This window comes from Saccopteryx leptura, chromosome 6 (assembly GCF_036850995.1).
Source record: "Saccopteryx leptura isolate mSacLep1 chromosome 6, mSacLep1_pri_phased_curated, whole genome shotgun sequence".
Taxonomy (NCBI): domain Eukaryota; kingdom Metazoa; phylum Chordata; class Mammalia; order Chiroptera; family Emballonuridae; genus Saccopteryx; species Saccopteryx leptura.
In genome coordinates this window covers 102,948,774-102,966,312 of record NC_089508.1, presented here as the reverse complement: position 1 = coordinate 102,966,312, position 17,539 = coordinate 102,948,774, and the positions used below count along the sequence as shown (strand labels likewise).

The window sequence follows — 17,539 nt, the reverse complement described above, 5'->3', positions numbered from 1 at the left end:
TTAAAAGGGGAAGTAGAAAAAATGGACAGTTAGTGTAAATAATGACAGTATTTAACTAGATCAATGATTCTCAGACTACCTAAGGTGAAGGACCAATTTTTATTTCATATCTACAAATCCACTTTTGTAAAATAAATAATTTTTCCACTGATTTGAGAAAAAGGAAGGAAGGGAGAGAAGAAGAGAGAGGGAGAGAGGGGAAGGGGAAGAGAGAGAGAATCAACTCGTTGTTCTACTTAGTTGTGCATTTACTGGATGCTTTGTATATGTGCCCTGACCAGGACTGAACTTGTGACCTTGGCTTGCTGGGACGACACTCTATGCATTAAGCAACCTGGCCAGGGCCAAGTAAATGAGTTTTAAAAAATCTAAGTGCCACCTGACCAGAGTTATAGCACTGGATAACAGGTGGTGGCGCAATGGATAAATTGTTGGACTGGGACCAGGAGGACCCAGGTTCAAAACCCCAAGATCATTAGCTTGAGTGTGGGGTCGCTGGCTTGAGCATGGGATCATAGATATGACCCCATGGTTGGTGGCTTGATCCCAAGATCACACTGGCTTGAGCAAGGGGTCAATTGCTCTGCTGTAGTCCCAGGTCAAGGCACATATGAGAAAGCAATCAATGAAAAACTAAGGAGACTAAGGAGCTGCAACTAAGAATTGATGCTTTTCATCTCTCTCCCTTCCTGCCTGTCTGTACCTATCTGTCCCTCTCTCTCTCTCTCTGTCACACACACACAATCTAAGCGCCAATTTCTTAATAGATTCAAGAGACATAATTTACTGTCAAATTATTTCTAAATGTTCTAAATACAGAAATCACTGTATTTATTTCTTTAGAGTAGTTCAAATGAACCATTTTTAAGAAACAACAAGCAAAAGAATTTTGTATTATATATTTGAGACAAACTTTTAGCAGTATCTTATATACCAGCAACATTACACAACTTTTAAGAATTCCATGTAATTTAATTTAGGTTATTTATGTGGGCACAACAAATTAGTCTCTTATAATTTTTTTTTTTTTTCATTTTTCTGAAGCTGGAAACAGGGAGAGACAGTCAGACAGACTCCCGCATGCGCCCGACCGGGATCCGCCCAGCACGCCCACCAGGGGCGACGCTATGCCCACCAGGGGGCGATGCTCTGCCCATCCTGGGCGTCGCCATGTTGCGACCAGAGCCACTCTAGCGCCTGAGGCAGAGGCCACAGAGCCATTCCCAGCGCCCAGGCCATCTTTGCTCCAATGGAGCCTTGGCTGCGGGAGGGGAAGAGAGAGACAGAGAAGAAAGTGCGGCGGAGGGGTGGAAAAGGAAATGGGCGCTTCTCCTGTGTGCCCTGGCCGGGAATCGAACCCGGGTCCTCTGCACGCTAGGCCGACGCTCTACTGCTGAGCCAACCGGCCAGGGCTCTTATAAATTTTATATGGAAATTCTTCACATTCTTTTGAATCAAAAATACAAAATTCCTACCACATTAAAATTTTACAAGATAGGGAAAATATTCAGTTACATATACCAACATACATGAAAATTATCTACTACAGAGAAAAGAAATTATATAAAGAACATAAAGAAAAGAAATAGGCCCTGACCAACACTGGCTCAGCAGTAGTGTTGACCCAGAGAATGGAAGTCTTGGTTCAATTCCAGTCAGGGCATACAGGAGAGGCGACCACCTGCTTCTCCAACCCTCCCTCAACCTAGTGCTATAACTCTGACCATCATCTCTGGCCCTAGATTATTCCAAAGCTTCTAAACTAATTTACTGCTTCCACTCCTCCCCTTCCCCAGTTTATTCATATCAGAAGAGCCAAATTGTTCCTTTTAAAACATGTTGACCCTGGCCAGTTGGCTCAGTGGTAGAGCACGGCCTAGCATGTGGATGTTCTGGGGTTTTGTTTTGTTTTTATAAATAAATTTTTATTTTAATGGGGTAACATCAATAAATCAGGGTACATATATTCAAAGAAAACATTTCCAGGTTATCTTGTCATTTAGTCTGGGTTTGATTACGGATAAGGCACACAGGAAAGCAACCATATGCTTCTCTTGCCCCTCCTCTCTTTCTCTCTCTCTTTTCCCACAGCCATGGTTGGATTGGAGGGAGTTGGCCGCAGGCACTGAGAATGGCTCCATGGCTTCCGCCTCAGGCACTAAGGAGAGCTCAGTTGTGAGCCTCGGATCCAGATGGGGGTTGCCAAGTGGATCCTGGTCAGGGTGCATGCAGGGGTCTATCTCCCTTCTTCTCACTTGGAAAAAGAAGAAAAAGAATAAAACAAAACAAAAATATAAATCAGAGCCTCCCATTCTTCTGCTCAAAACTCTCCAGTGGCTCCTAAAAGTAAAACTAGTCCTTTCAACAACTTATTGTAAGATCTGCCTTTTCCAATCCTTTCTCTCTGACCTACTCTCATGCTATCTGTCCCACTCTCATTCTGCTCCAGTCACAGTAAATTAAGTATGTTCTTGCTTTTGCACTGACTTTTCCCAATACCTTCCCCTCTCCACCAAATTCCCCTTGCTTAACTCCTTATCTAGTATACAACTTACTTCTTTATTACTTGTCATTACCTCTATCCCTTTCCCCACCCCACTTCAGGCTTAATAAAGATCCACAAAAACACATGTCTGTATTTCATTAATATATCACAAGACCCTAGGACAGTGTCTCCCACATAGCAACTACTCAATAAATCCAGGAATCCTGATAAATATTAGTAAAATCAAATTCTTGTTTGGCAAATAAAAAAGTAAAATATGTTAATGTTTACTAAATAAGTCCTATAATTTATTCATCTAAAAGGTTTCCTAAAGCTATTAATGCTGTGAAAAATTAAAGAGGAAATGAAAACGTTATTTCAACACATAAATTAAATAATTAAACATTGTAATTTGTTGGAGTCCATCATATTCCATATTTTCTTTGACCAAGCACACAATCTTAATGTTGAAAGAAACATTAAAAGAGTCATCATTCCTATGAATTAGTTTTGGACAAGATTATCACCAGATGAATGAAAAGAGAATCTATTAAAAATTTCACCAATTGTCACAGTGGCCCAGTGGATAGAGCATAGGATTGGGAGGTGGAAGGCCCAGGTTCGAAGCCTGGAGGTTTAGGGCTTGAGCAACAGGTTCATCCAGCTTGAGCATAGGCTCACCAGCTTGAGCACAGGATCATAGATATGACCGTATGGTAACTGGCTTGAGCAACGGGTCACTTGCTCTGCTGTACCCCCCCACCCGTCAAGGCACATATGAGAAAGCAATCAATGAACAACTAAAGTGCCGCAAGAAGGATTGATGCTTGTCTCTCTCTCCCTTCTTGTCTGTCTATCCCTATCTGTCTGTCCCTCTGTCTCTGTCACCAAAAAAATAAATAAATAAAAGTTTTTTCACCAGTTTATGTAGTAACTAAATAACCTGGAAGCATATCTTGGTAGGCTCTAGAACTAAACTGTTAGGATTTTTAAACTATTTGTTTTTTCACTATACTCCCAGCACCCAGAACAGTGCCTGAAACACAGCAGGTACTCAAATATTTGATAATTAAATCAATTTCCAGATTTAGATCCTAAAACAAGAGGCAATCCTGAAGTCGCATTTGTAGTCACAATTAACAAAAACCACATACTGTTATGGGCCCATAAGGTCTATTACAGTAGAATATTCTTATGAAAAGTCCAGTTTTTCCCCTTCAAGAACTACAGTCTGCCATTAATACAAATTATAACTATTATAACTTTAATGGTAGTATTTCCAGGAGGGTCCTAGTAGGTAATACTCTGGAAGCTCCTCAAACCCTACTCTGCAAACATAATTCTGCCTTTACCTATCTTTACTTTTTGATATTTCAAGTATTTACTACTTGAAAAAAAGTTTCAGTTAATATTTAAAAACCAATGACCTAAACCATTCCCAAACAGATTAACTGCCTAGCCTATTATTTAATCAACACTTTCTTCTAACATGTTATGTCACTGAGGCAGGCCTTGGTGTGAATGTTATTTTAAACTCTTCCTAAAACCTGTATAATTTTGTTAATCAGTGTCATCCCAATAAATTCAATTTTAAAAAATATAAAAAATTAAAAAATTGTCAAAAATAAAAAATTATACTCTTCTTAGACCATTTCCTTATTTTTCTTGTGAAAACAGAAGAACCAAAGGTCATTTTATTTTTATCAGCCTATGTAAACAACTCATTAAGTATTTACTGGGCTTAGCTACTATCTGTGTAGCTTCATGTCAAAAGGTTTTGAGGGTACAAAGGTATGTAGACAGAAGCCCACTAAACCAGTGCTGTGAATATGCTCACCTCCCTTCCAGTAATCTGACATTCAATACTGCATGCTACAGAGGAGGGAAACCATTATTTTCATTACACAAACTACATTTGGTAAGGTTTAACAATTTTCTTAATGATGGGAACATTAAGAGGAAAGTAAAAATCTCAGGAAGGGTTTTAGACTTAAAAAAGAAGTATGAATTTTTTTTAGGCTCAAAAGCACTTTCCCCACTAACTATAATACCATAGTTACAGAGACAAAGGCAATGTGTTTTCTTTGGAAATGATAAATGAAATAGGAATTCAAATAAACGAAGGATCAGCACAATCAGAATAGATCAGGGCTTGGAAAACTTTTTTTGTAAAAGACCAGACAGTAAATATTTTAGGTTTTGCGTTCCATAAAGCGTCTTTTACTATTCAACTCTGCAGTCATAGTGCAAAAAAAGCTATACACTGTAATTAAATAAATGGACTATGGCTGTGTTTATGGACACTAAAACGAGAATTTCACTTAATTTTAACATATCACAAAATATTATTCTTTTAATTGTTTCTTTGACTATTTCAAAATCTGAAAAGCCATAGGCAGAAGGGAGGATTTGGCCCAGAAACCAAAATCTGCAGACCTCTAAATTTCAACAAGGAGTAAGGATTTGAGCAAACTTTGAAAAATAAATTGGATTTAGATTTAAATATGTAGAAGTCATTCCAGGTGTGTGATTAGGGTAGAGTGGTAGAAATTACTATTTCTGAAAGTAGAGACATTTCTTATTTCTTTTATTTCTGAAGATATAAGATATGACTATCAAGGGTTTTCAAGGGCAGAAGAATTAGATCTTGAAATAAGCCATAACAAGACATTATAGATTAGAAGTGTAACACAAATTTAGATTTGGTGGAGCACAAAGCCCAAGAGATGGACAAATATTGGAGGCTTTAAAGCACCTGAACTAAAAAGAAAAAACTAAGACAACAAGAATTTGGTGATTGGCTGCAAGATATAAGAAATAATAAAAAAAAGAAAGTCAATGATTCTTTATGAAAAACTAAATCCAAGCAGTAAATGGTGGTATCACTCAAGTTTCAGGTAACTATTCCTGAAAACAAATGAAAATACAGAAATGAAATGGGGCAAGATTAAGATTAGTAACACATTTAAGATCATAAACTTTAGAAAATTATTTAAGACATCATTTGATTTAATACTCAAAAGAAACATCTGAGAAGTTAAATAGTTAATAAAGAATAGAAATCTGGACCTTTTAAGTTCTCAGATCTAGGAATGTTAATTTTCCACTGGTTCTCTAGTCAGCCAAAGCAATGAGTACATGCATATATACATTCATACATACATACATACACACAAAAATATCTTGATTCTGAAAAGAAAAAAAAATTAACTGAACTATATCAGAAACCAAGGTAGGAGTTTTTCCCAGGCCATTTAACAATACCAAATACAGTAAAGAGAACAGACAATAATGCAAACATGACTTACTTCTCCCTCTTTCAATTAATCTTGTTTTAATACTTTCCCCCAAATCTCTCAATGTAGCTCATAAGGTACAAATTGATGCTCTTAAATTTTTACCTTGCATCTTTCCCTCACCTGCCAACCTATCCTGTACTTCCCTGTGCTTTTGGTCCAGTGTCACCAACTTACCTAAATGTCCTTTTTTCTCACTTATCCCACTCCTTTGAAACTTCCAAATGTTATCTCCTTTAAATCCCTTACTACCAGTTTTTAAAGCAGTATGTACTGCTCGTATATGGTTCTTCTACTCTGCCTTGAACTGGCATTTAACTATTCCTAAATTGTCTAACTCCCCAACAAAGCTATAAGCCCTATTAAAGACGCAATAGTTTATATTTCCCTGTATCACTCACCGTGCCCAGCCACTTAATAAAATACTGATCAGGAATAATAAAATAGGTTAAATCTAATATGAAGCTAGAAAAATGAAAATTCACTTTTTACTATTAATGAAAAGCTTGAGAATCAAACCAAGTGACACACACTGGTCATATTTAACCCTAAAATTAGTTAAATATAACTTTTCCCCCCAAGTAATAATTTTAATTCTAAGAAGCAAAACACACAGGATGACCAAACATTAACAACATATTTTATTTGACCGCAGGTATTATGGACAGACAAGCTCCAAAACAGTAAAAGAATACCAACCCTGTGTACTGTCTTACATTCAAACTTCTGCAGTTAAAACATCCCAATTCAAATTTTTCTTTTGCTCTGGCCAGTGGTAGAGCATCGGTCCAACGTGTGGACATCCCCAGTTCGATTCACGATCAAGGCACACAGGAGAAGTGACCATCTACTTCTCCACCCTTCTCCCTCCTCTGTCTCTCTCTTCCCCTCCTGCAGCCAAGGCTCCACTAGAGCAAGTTGGCCTGAGGGCTGAGGATGGCACCATGGCCTCTGCCTCAGGCACTAGAATGGCTCCAGTTCCAAAGGAGCATTGCCCCCCTAGTGGGCATGCCATGTGGATCCCGGTAAGGAGCATGTGGGAGTCTGTCCTTCTGCTTCCTGCTTCTCATTTGGGGGGAAAAAAAAAGGAATTCTTAAGGATGTCTTGAGAGAAATAGTTCTCTTTTCGCATCTCTTAGTACTTGTAACTATTTACTGATAAAATTATAGTTAACTACCTCTTCAGTTTAAGCCTGAACTATATCATCTCTAATTTATCAAGGCCAGGGATACAGGAAGTGCTAAGCTAAATAAAGGCATAGTGAATTCAAGAGTAACAAAATCAGAGACTTTGTTTGTAATGGGTGGGTTGTTAGAGGAAATCTCAAGACACCCAGAAAAAATCCATAAGGACTCCAAGGAACAGAATCAGAAATCCAATTAATTAATACTGAAAATCCTTACCATATATCTTTAATTTCTAATATACCCTTTCCTGTCTTGATAAAACAATCTACAACAACCTTCACTTAAAACAAATAGGAGCTTGATTACTCAAATCATCAAATGATGGATCACTTTATCAAAGTTACTGCACATTTCTTTTAAAAACTAAATTCCCTTGGTATGTTTTAAATGTATTTCACAAACACCTTTTAGGATCATAGACATTACTGAAACAGAACACTACACAATGCTCCTTCAGTTATATTATTTGCTATCTTCTTGATATATATATATGTATATATATATATATATACATATATATATATAAATCATGGATCTGACAAATAGATGGCTTAAAATAATATCCATAAAAACTGAAATTGTGACAATTAAAACTTATTCTGTAGCTACCAGAAAATATCATAAAGGCAGTAAGTCTTGCTAATGTTGAAAAAGTTTAGTATAGTTTTCATGAGACATAACTTTTAAACTAAAAAATGTGAGTTACAAAACTATTATTCTAAAGCTTCAAATCCAAAAAAGGAAATTGCATTCCTTAAAAACTATTAACTTGCAAGGTCAAAATAATTTATTTTCTCCAAAGGAGTAAGTATACTAAACTTGCCTTTCAAACAGAAAAAAGGGGGTAGGGCGAGTTTCAAAACATTCAGAATAAGTACCATGGGACAGAATTAAGATAGTAACTTTGCATATATTTTTTAACTTGCTAAAGTAACTTAAATGGGAAATAAGAGTGCTTAAAAACTGGTAAAAATATCATAATTCTGTGACAATTCCCTCATATCAAAGTGTAACCCACCCCATTCCCCAATGTTCTTACAATGTACAAAAAATAATAAAGTCAGACCTGCTGGGGTGGGTAAAAATATGTAGACTCCACAAGACAACCACATTGATTATCTAGTGTCATCTATGTCATTCCAATTTCTGCTTTAAGTTTTTCAGGTCAATAATGCTATTTCTTGAAAGTTACATGCATAGGTATACCAGCTTTCCAATGGTGTATGTTTAATCATCCATACTCCAAGGCCTATGTAAGTTTTTGGTGATCTGCGCTTACCACTCTCTTCCTTTGCTGTACTATAGATATAAGAAATATGGGTCAATTACAAAGAGGAGCCAAAAATGAGAAAGCAATCTAAAATGGAAGCAAAACCTTAATCTGGAAACTGTCTAGTAGGTTACATATATATGGTCAGAATGCCTATCTAAAAAAAAAGAGCAGTTTTATCATATTAAAGTCAAACTGAAATTGACAGTAAAACATTTCCAAACACACTTTACTGATACCTTAACCAAATGTTTTCCTGAATAGTTGCATCTAGATCAAATTTTTGGTTAGAAAAAAATTTTACATGGGGATTTAGAGAAAGAGTCCCCGAAGTGCATGAAGTCCTCAATGTCAGTAAACACCCCCTAATATATTGTTCAAATTGAATACCGGTTTGGGATTTAAGTCGAGCTGGCAACCCCTGCCCCCAACACCTGTAGAAGGCAGCATAAGCCAAGACCAGTAAACACAACGACATAGTTCACTGTTTTACGCCTCTACATTCTTTTAATTATATCGTTTCCTATTGATCACAAAGAAAAAAGCAAATCATCTTGGTAATTTAAACTTAAAAACGCGCGTATACACCATCTGCAAGCCTATTTTGGTCTAACTTTAAAACATTTAAATCCCCATAATATTAGGCAGGGGCCAAAACTAGAGCTCTGTCATATGGTAAAAGTATAAGCGTCTTCCATACAACTTTCTCGAAATTTTACTAAACGTCCTGCTAGTTTGCCTTTACTTCCCAGCACCTTCCAGCTTCAGCTACACCCAGAGCCTCACCAGCATTTCTAATAACGCAGCGGAGGGCGGGTGCGAGGGCGCGAGGGCATTTCTGTGTGGTAAGTGCGCGCGCGCTCCCGCGGCTCCCCGCCCCCACCCCGATACTTTTCTTTAGTGGAAACAGAGGGAGAACCTAAAGATATTATTCCAGCGAAAACTCCCGGTGACAGCCAGCCGGTCGGACCGCACGTTTTAGCTGCGCAGTGCAACTTCTCACACCGTCCCCCGAGTTGCAGCAGCAGCAGCAGCAGGGGAATGGGCGAAGAGAACCGAGGCGGACTGGGGGAGACGGGGAAAAGTGAAAGGGCCGAGTCCCCTGAAACGCGCTTAAGTTTGCCACGAGATCGTGTTTCCGCGGATGAGCGCCCATCCCCTCTCCCCCTCCAGGTGGAACTCATTAGCAGCAACCCGGCCCACAGACACCGCAACCTCCCTTTCCCCGCGTACCACCGAGACCCGGGCAAGTGAAGGCGAGCGGGCAGCGGGCTGCTGGCGGGCCGGCGCGATCCCGGCCACACCAGGCCTTCGCCGACCCCCGCCCGTCACCTGTGGAGAAAGCGCCCCTTTCCTCGGCTTCTCTGCCCTTCACGCCGACGGTCCCCCCCTCCCGCCCGCCCGCAAGGACGGAGCGCGGGGCCAGGCTCCCTCCGCGGCTGCGGGGCCCCAGCCACTCGAACTGGTTACAACCGGCGGCGGCGGCGGGGTCCCCGGCGGGGCGGGGATGGGGGCGAGCGGCAGGCCCGGAGGAGCGGGGTGGGGTGGGCGCAAGGTCCTACCTAACAGCGTCGGTCTCCTCCGTCTCCTCAGCGGCAGCGGCCCCGGCGGTGGCGGTGGCGGCGGCAGCGACATTCCTGGGGAGCGCTCCCGCCACCGCCGCCTCCTCCTCCACTCTCGGCTCGCCTCTTCCCCGGCGCGCTCACCGAGCGCCGCGTCCCTTCAGCCACCTCCCCCGCGCTCCCCAACACACACGCCCCGAAACCTTAAGCCCTACGGCTCCCGCTGCCGGGTAACCCACCCTCCCTCCCTCCCCGCCACCAGCGGCGGCCCCGTCCCTCCCCCCTTCCCCTGCGCCGGCCGCCGCGCGGGGTTCAGTAATGGCGGCCACTCGGGCTCCCTCACGCTGACGGATCTCTCCCTCTCCCTCTCCCGAACTTTACCTCAGCATCTCTCCCGGCGCGCTCCGCCGGAACGCACGCGCGCGCGCAGCCACACACCCGGCCGGGGGCGGAGCGGCCGCGCAGCTTCGGCGGGGCGCGCGCGCGCGCGTGCCCGCCGCTCCCTCCGCACAACTCCCCCCACCCCCGCCGCCCTCACCTCGCAACGCCTCCCGCGCCTCGCGCCCAGCTGGGCCCCGCCCCTGCCCTCGTCTCCCGGGAGCCGCGGAAGGCGCGAGCTCTGGAGTGGGAGGGAGGAGAGCAAGCGCGGAGCCGCGTCCTCGCTCGCGTCCAGGCTCCCCCATTGGCTTCTGCCCCTCCCCCTTCTTCCTCCGCCTCTCCCATCCATTGGTTCCTTCTTCTACTCCATTCCTTCTCACCTTTTCCCTTTTACCCGTTGGCGTGAGTATTTTTCCCTAGCTTTCTCCTGTCTCAGTATTCTGCTCCTTCCCTGTCCCATCCTCCACGCTTTAGAGGCTGCAGACTGTGCAGTCCTGAGCCCGGTCGTCTCTGAACCTTCCTTGCTTTCTCCCTTTCCTTCTGTTCCGGTTTCTGGCCGAAACGGAGCGAACTACATACTGCAAAGGAACCTGACTTTGTGTTAGCCGTTGCGAAACGTCGCGTGGGCACTGAATGATTCTTGATACACCCCCCCCCCCCCCACGGTCTCTGAGCATTAAAGAATTCCGGGGAGGAAAATCTACGGCCAACCTCATTCGCAGGGACTGGCGTGTATGCTCCTGTGTGCAGCCAGCTTTCTGCCTGGGGATCGTTCGCCAACTACAGACATCATCCGCCTGGGACCTGGTGGCGTACTCACCCAGAAGGCAAAACTCCATGGGAGCCAGAAGAATCCTTTTCTCTGTGGACGCGGCACCGGGAGGCTTCAGGCCCTCTGTTTAGTCTATTCTTATGGAAATTGAGCGCAATTCCAAAATGGGGTGGGTATAAGGGTGGCCCAAAAGACCCCTGCTCACACCACTACCAGCCCAACCTGGATTTTATTATGCTGCTTTAAATATATTCAGTATTTTTGAAACAGCACAAGTTTGGGGTACCCTAGGCTTTCGGTGTATTTTTCATCTGGGCATTGGCATTGATTGGTGTAGAAAGAACAGTAGAAAAAGTGCCTTTCCCTTTACCACTGAAACTGAAGTCTTGTGACTTTCCCAAGGTCATCTGAATCTGTTTTATTTAGAAGACTCAAGATAGTTGCCAGTAGATAAAAAAAAAAAATGAGCAAAAACATAAATCTACCCCAATTCGTTTTTAACTCTAAATGAAGTAAGTAATTCAGGCTAGAATTTCTCTGTGGGGAAAGACTCGTTTCCTATATTGAAAGCAGTTCATAATCAGTAAAGTTAAAGTATAAAAAGACTTTTAAATTCAGTTTATTCTTTATCTCTGTTACATAAGGTACTGAAGTTAGCCAGGGTTGCTTTTTAGTGTTATAATAATGCAACTGCTGCCAACTACATACATTTACAGTCTTTGAATAAAGAAAAACAAAAAACTGCCTTTTGTTTAAAATCTGTTAGAAAATATTTGTTAGTAAATCTGTCACATAATTCCTGTAGAAGTTCAGTTGTTCCCCTTATATCTCTCCATATCTCTCAAAGGTAAACACAACAGACAAAAGCAAGAGAGAGATGTTGAATTTCTCAACCTTTCTAATTTTAGAATCTAGGCGTCACTAAAATTCTTTACTCGAGCCTCTTTCTTGCATCTGAATGGTACTGAATAGGTTAAGGTCTGTAGGTACTACTTTCTTTCAGTGACAAGCCATGGGCAGGGAAGAGGACCTAAAGAAAACTTGAAATGCAAGCAAGCAAATGTCGAGGGGAGAAAAGGAGAAAAAGAATAAAGGAGAAAATTAGGGAGGGGGAGTGGGAACTTCAAAGTATGATGCTAGCATTCATTCATACTGATTGTATAGGCTGGAGAGATCATGCATTTAAAAGCAGTTCTTTTCCTTTTTCTTTTTTCTTTTTTTTTTTTTTTTTTTAGAGGGAGGAAAGAGAGAAAGGGGAGGGAGAAGGAGAGGGAAACATCCACTCAAAGTAGTTGCTTCTTGTATGTGCCTTGACCGGGCAAGCCTAGGGTTTCCAAACCAGCGACCTCAGCATTCCAGGTGGAAGCTCTATCACTGTGCCGCTGCAGGTCAGGTTTAAATGAATTTCTTGACCTCTGTTTCATAAGTCCTTGAAGATACAAGAAGCCAATTCAAAGTCATAACTTTGATTTTGAAATGTGAAGTACTCTAGCGTGTCCACCGTATAGTATTTTAAAAATTCCTAAATTTTACAACCATGGACATGTATTAATTAACATAAAGCAACGTCAAATAAATCAGGGCTTTTAAAGGGAACGTTAACATATGTAATGTTATATGTAAACATTTCCTCTAAATCAGACTGATAAGGCAGAATGAGGACATGATACTAGAGGGGGGGGGGAAAGATTTGAAATCTCATTTTCTCATGGTTAAGACAACAGAATATACTTTTTGGGTTTTTTTTAGAAAAGGCATGGTTTTTGAGCAATAATTATCATAGCTGACATTTTTAGTTATTCTACATCATCCATTTTGATTCAAAAACGTGATTTAGGACTTCGTTCTTTATTTATAACTATTAGTCTAAAGCTGCTTACCTGTACAAACAGGCTAATAAGTATTTGTTTTTATGTTATTTGAGCTTCTCAAAAATATGAAGCATACAGTATTTGGTCCAAATAAAAATCTGGAAACGGGAATTGGGGGCCAAGATTGTAAGGTTGAAAATGCTCAGATATCTACAAATAAAAGGAAATAAAGAGCAGAAAATAAAACAAAAGCCAAAGGATAAAATGGCACCTTTTAAAATTGATCAGGAGCTGTGCCTTCAGAGAAATAACTAAACGCCCTTCCTCCCCAATTAAAAGAGGATATTTTGAGACAATAAATAACTTGTTATACACATGCGCGCGCGCGCATACACACACACACACACACACACACACACACACACACGAAAGATAGAGTAAATATTACCAAGCCGTCTTAGATCAACTAGTTGTCTTATCTAAAATAATAATAATAATAATAATAATTAAGCACTGTTCTACTGTACTGGATAAGTAAAATCACCTGAGACTGTTCTTTATTTACTTAGAAAAAATTAGTAGTATAAGACTTTAGTCAGGCATTTTAGATTTTTAATTTAGATATTCTCAACAAATTTCTACTTCTGTAACACATTCTAATAAAGTATTAATATTCATGGCCTTCTTAAGATCAAACAGATGACAGCCATAAAAATGTCAAAATTCATGCTTCCACCATCACTTGTAATGCTACAAGATGCAGATGTTTGATGAAAAAGCTTCAAAAAAATTTACCCTATAGAAGCAACTACACCCCCTGCTGGAAATTTCTGATCATAACTATTTTGACTTTTGCGTCCTCAACCAAGAACATATAAAAAACCATATAGACTTTCTTTTCATGACAAAATTGACTATTACATTTTTGTCTGTCTGATACAAAACACACTCTTGGGGAGCAAACTACCTCAGACTATGACCTTGATTACAGACAAAATACAAAAAGTTGGAAAATAACAAAAACAACTAAATAACCAAAGCACTGAAAGATTGTCTTACTTTCTTGTTGAATTTCACAACTCATTTCTACCCCAGCCTATACTTTGTTCTACCTCTTGTCTAGATTTCTGTCTTTCTCCCTACCTCATACAATTAAGACTCTTGGTAAGAGAGCAGGTAGGGTATGATTGGGTGTCATTCCGACTAGTAGGCAAATATACCAATAATTCTTTTGCTGAGTAAAGGTGCTGAAGGGTTTTCTCCAAGTCTGCTTTATGGCTATCAGTGATATTTTCAGCATGAAGAAAAGGTGCTAATTATGTCTTGGCTGTTACTGTAGAAAATATTTTGACAAGAGTTAGGTAATTGTGAGCATGGGTCTGGAACAGTAGGAAAGTAATACATTTGACCTGTCTGGCATTTTGTTCCACAGAGTCTTGTTCGGCTGATTTTCCAGAATTGTATTTTCAGACCTCAATCCCAAAGATGATATCAGAATCTAGCTTCAAGATGTCATGTTCATGCCCCTCTGTTCCTAGGGCATAACTGAAATACTGAAAGCAGAACTCTATTTTTGAATCATTAGTATTTTATAAAGATTATTTGTAATGCAGACTCCTTTTAAAGGAATAACAATTCATTCAGGTCCACCCAGCACCAATACTTTAGTTAGACAAAACGTCTTCAAGTTATTTCCTTTCACAAAAGGAGGTATAGTTGAGCCATCTGGACCCTCCATTGAGTTTTTATGAAGGATCACAGCTTGAGTTTAATCAACCCCAATAAGGTTAACCTCATAAAGCTAAAAAATAATTGCAAAGGTTGCTAACTGAATTATCTGAGATAGTTACCGCTGTCATTTGTGATAGTTACCATTGTTGTTTGTAGATCATTATAATGGGAAACAGGAACATATATTGCTTGACTAACCACAGAACATAAATTTTGTGAATATCTCCTATTCCCATTCTCTTTATGTCAAATTTGGATTGTGAGCCCCCCCCCCCCCCCAGAAAGGGATCCTAAATTAATGCTTGGCCCTCTACAAGAATATCATTAGTAGAAAGCTCAACAAATGTTTGATAATAATATGAAACACTCTAGGTTTTATGGATTTCTGTGGACTTATTGTGAACATAAGGCTTTAGATTATATTTTGAAGTACCAGCTGAGATAATCACTTTGGAAAATGCAAATCATTTAAAGAAATTGCTGAATTAGCCTGTGAAAGTTGAGTTAGGTCTCTTTCTCCAAGTACAACCCACATTTCTCCACATAACATCTCTCTAGTAGATAAGTGTGAATTACTAGCAAGAAATAATTATGAACCTAGGCCCTGGCTGGTTGGCTCAGTGGTAGCGTGTTGGCCTGACATGTGGAGGTCCCGGGTTCGATTCCTGGTCAGGGCACACAGGAGAAGTGCCCATCTGCTTCTCCACCTTTCCCCCTCTCCTTTCTCTCTATCTCTCTCTTCTCCTCCTGCAGCTAAGGCTCCACTGGAGCAAAGTTGGCCCCAGCACTGAGGATGGCTCCATGACCTCTGCCTCAAGTGCTAGAATGGCTCCAATTACAGCGGAGCAATGCCCCAGAGGGGCCGAGCATCGCCCCCTGGTGGGCTTGCTGGGTCTGTCTGTCTGCCTTCTCACTTCCAAAAAATACAAACAAAAAAAAATGTGAACCTAAAATATCAGGAAACATTCTAAAAACTGGTGCATTGTAAAAGTTTCTGAAATCAACAATAGGTTATCTAATTGCTTCCCTATATAGGCTTTGTCATTTTCCCTTATTGCTATAAGCTGCAATAAGTGGTAAATGTTTGCCCAATCATGTTACTGCATTGTCTTCAGAAAGCTTTCTGCCCTGGTTGGGTAGCTCAGTTGGTTGGAGCATCCTCCCCATATGCCAAGGTTGTGGGTTTGATACCCAGTTGGGGCACAAGCAGGAGTCAGCCAATGAAGGCATAAATAAGTGCAGGAAACGGACGGTGTTTCTCTCTTTCTGATTCCCTTTCTCTAGCTTCTTTCAACATATCTACTACATAGTAAGGAATAATAATACTCACCTTTCTTCATATAAGCTTCCCAACTCTCTTCCAGCCATAGCATATACTTCATTTATTTCTAGCTTTGGTTCCCATCAGAAGAGACACTGAAGAACTATTTATTGTTTCCCCCAAAAAAGCATTTACATTAGGAATTCTGAGATTTTACAAATATGATAACAAAGTGAAGTAGCCAAAGTTCATAATAAGCTACATGTCATCTAAATCAAATTATAATAATAAGTAGAGGCAAATATATAAAATATTTTAAAAGTACATATTTATTGAGGTAGCATAATATATATAACATTTTTTGTGAAAAATATCAAGCTATAAAACAATAAAAGATGTATGATTCCATTTTTCAATATTTTAAAAATATTAAAATATTTTAAAAAGCAAAATGATAATATTATTGGCCAACATGTTAATAAAGATTTAATCTATATGTTTATTTTCTTCTTTTTGCTTTTTGTATTTTCTAATTTTTTACAATAAACATATTTATTGTGCAATAAAAATTTGGATTATAGTGGTGTTGAAAATTGAGATTGTATAAAGCAGGATGAGCTAAACTATCTTGAAGTAATTGAACTATCTACTACATATATCTCTTTATTTCCTCTCTTATTCTTCCCTTTTTTTTAATCTCTTTTTTTCTCTTACTCCTACATTAGATGTTTCTTCCTTCTTTCTTTCTTTTTACTTTTTAATTTTTCTTGTTCTTTTTCTTCTCTTTTAATTATCTCTTGGACTTTTACGGGCCACCATGGGCATTGCCTGGTTCCGTCTGTAGCAACCTCTGATGTAATGGAATGAAATGACCTGGGCAATACCACTGATTGTATTATCTTTGATTACTTTTTTAAAAAAAGTTTTTACAGACCAAAACAAATCAAACAAAAAGCACTTTATTATATTTAATCACTATTTTCTTATTTAATCACTATTTTTATTTTATTTTTTATTTATTTATTTTAAAGAGGAGAGGGAGAGACAGAGAGAGAAAGAGAGAGAGAGAGAGAGAGAGAGAGGAGAGACAGAGAAAGAGAAGGGGGGAGGAGCTGGAAGCGTCAACTCCCATATGTGCTTTGACCAGGCAAGCCCAGGGTTTCGAACCCGCGACCTCAGCATTTCCAGGTCAACGCTTTATCCACTATGCTTTAATCACTATTTTTAATTATGTATTTTGCCAATACTATTGCCTATAGCTGATGGTCTCATGGTATAGATTCTATTTTGAAACTGTTTCTACACTAAGATTCTGTTCAAAAGCTTTCTGGTATAGACAATAGATAATGTCTCTAATACTGATAAAGCTGAGCTGATCTTTTCACATGTTCTGATACTTTCTTTTGGATCATAAGGTTTATGATAAAATGTCTTTCATCACCCCAGGGACCTAAGGGTTGCTTTTCTGAGTTGGGACATTTATCTTAGTGCTTCTCCTCCATTATATCCTCCTTAGCACAGTACAATCAATTACCAGTTTAAAGAAAAGGTAAAAATGGTCTTACTACCGTGCGTAAGAATGCTGGGGCACAAATTAGTCTGAAGTGGAAAGACCACTGAACTGCGAGTCCAGAGACCTGAATTTGTGTCTGTGGTTCTGCTTGCTGTGTGACCTTCAGAGGTCATTGGATCTCTCTGAGCTGACGTTTCCACATGCACAAAATGATCCTTTTGCTACTATGACATTATTTAGTTTGAAATCATTTTGAAGCTTTGTCCCAGTGA

At 40.0% G+C, this 17,539-nt stretch overlaps 1 protein-coding gene across 4 annotated transcripts in view; it reads right to left on the bottom strand.

Annotated features, from left to right (window-relative positions):
- The window catches only part of ARHGAP5 (Rho GTPase activating protein 5), a 93,811-nt gene extending 83,160 nt beyond the window's left edge, over positions 1-10,651 (bottom strand). For 2 of the 4 annotated variants that reach the window (XM_066343572.1, XM_066343575.1), the window contains exon 1: positions 9,802-10,032. The gene's annotated coding sequence lies outside the window, so the exon portion shown is untranslated. Of the gene's footprint in view, positions 1-9,801; positions 10,033-10,182; positions 10,298-10,559 lie in introns of those variants that run through there. The other 2 variants (XM_066343574.1, XM_066343573.1) reach the window with 2 other exon arrangements.
- Positions 10,652-17,539: the final 6,888 nt, after the last annotated feature.